Below are 2,155 nucleotides of genomic sequence, written 5' to 3'. Positions count from 1 at the left end.
GCATGAACTGTGACTGTAAATATCAAAGTGCGTGCCACACAGACTACGCCATGCGTGTTACATCTCAATCACTGTAGACGTAGCCGTGTAGGAAATGTTCGTTATATTAACCGTAGAAGGCGTTCATCGGCGGATGAACAATTGTCTAGCACTAGTAGTAACAGTATTGGAAATTCGTCGCTGTGTTCTTAAAAGAGGTGCTCGTCACAAGCTGTGTCAGGTGCCCGATACTACATGTAGCTAGGGCAGGTTTGTGTAACTTGCGTAGTTGGGACAGGTCATTAGATACAGATAGGGCAGCTGTCAATTACTACACATTGTTAGGGCAGGTGTCAGTCACTAGACATAGCTAGGATAGATGTTCATGACTGGAGTGAGTGAGTAAGTTTAGTTTTACGCCGCTTTTAGCAACATTCCAGCAATATCACGGCGGGGGACACCAGAAATGGGCTCCACACATTGTACCCATTTGGGGAATCGAACCCGAATCTTCGGTTTAACCACTAAGCTACCCCACCGTCCCTTCGCCACTAGACACAGTTATGACAGGTGTATAACCGTAGTATAACTATGACATGTATTCGTCACTAGGCGTAGCTGGGAGATGTGTCCGTCACGAAGCTGGGGCAAGTATTCTGTATTCGTCACTAGGCGTAGCTGGGAGATGTGTCCGTCACGAAGCTGGGGCAAGTATTCTGTATTCGTCACTAGGCGTAGCTGGGAGATGTGTCCGTCACGAAGCTGGGGCAAGTATTCTGTATTCGTCACTAGGCGTAGCTGGGAGATGTGTCCGTCACGAAGCTGGGGCAAGTATTCTGTATTCGTCACTAGGCGTAGCTGGGAGATGTGTCCGTCACGAAGCTGGGGCAAGTATTCTGTATTCGTCACTAGGCGTAGCTGGGAGAGGTGTCCGTCACGTAGCTGGGGCAAGTATTCTGTATTCGTCACTAGGCGTAGCTGGGAGAGGTGTCCGTCACGTAGCTGGGGCAAGTATTCTGTATTCGTCACTAGGCGTAGCTGGGAGAGGTCACGAAGCCGTATTCATTCGTAGCTGGGGCAAGTATTCTGTATTCGTCACTAGGCGTAGCTGGGAGAGGTGTCCGTCACGTAGCTGGGACGGGTATTCTGTATTCGTCACTAGGCGTAGCTGGGAGAGGTGTCCGTCACGTAGCTGGGGCAAGTATTCTGTATTCGTCACTAGAGTCGTAACTGGGGAGGTGTCCGTCACGTACATTGGGCAAGTATTCTGTATTCGTCATTAGGCGTAGCTGGGGAAGGTATCCGTCACGTAGCCGGGGCAAGTATTCTGTATTCGTCACTAGATGTACCTGGGAGAGGTATCCGTCACGTAGCTGGGGCAGGTGTTCTATATTCGTCACTAGGCGTAGTTGGGAGAGGTGCCCGTCACGTAGTTGGAACAGGTATTCTGTATTTGTCACTAGACGTCACAGTATTTATTACTAGTGCAGCTTACTAGTGACAAGTGTCCATCACTAGCACAGTTTGGACAGGTATATGGCACTTAATATGGGGCAGGTGTTCATGACTTAATCTTGCAGGTAGGTACGGTGTCCGTCACATTGTGTAGCTGGAACAGGCTATTCGATATATATACAGATGGGCCAGTTGTCTGTCAATGAGCAGGTGCCCGTTTAACGAAGCTCTTGTAAGCCTAAGATATCGTAGATATTTTCCCGTTATCAAGCCCATGGGCCTCAAATAAGATTTCAAATTTTATTGTTTAGAGTGAATTCCCTTTGCAACAGCACATTGCGAACGTCAGCATATACAACGTTTGCAGTGCACGTTTGTAGTGCAGCTACTGAGTTTTCATGTTTACATGGAGTCCCAAGAGAGGTCAGAAAATCTCAATCCATATGACTCACACGCAGTCGCAATAAACTATGATAATAACATAGGACACGTTCCTCAAGAACAGTAAAGTATGCAGATATATAAGAGGGGGGTGTCATTCAAGTTCAGGTTTAAGACAATTCTTGGATGATTGTCTAAGGTTCAGGTTTCTGTATTGTTCCGATTATATCAATGTTCATTCCATTTTATCGTGTCTTTGAATCCATTTTCTTCAGTTACAAGCATTTCCCGAATTTAAGCCCTGGGCTTAATTATGGGTTTTTTATTTGTGAACGAGAAG

The sequence above is a fragment of the Haliotis rubra genome, unplaced genomic scaffold (genome assembly GCF_003918875.1).
Source record: "Haliotis rubra isolate DU_JTF1 unplaced genomic scaffold, ASM391887v1 Scf235, whole genome shotgun sequence".
NCBI classification, from domain to species: domain Eukaryota; kingdom Metazoa; phylum Mollusca; class Gastropoda; order Lepetellida; family Haliotidae; genus Haliotis; species Haliotis rubra.
Note: the sequence above shows the minus strand (reverse complement) of the source record.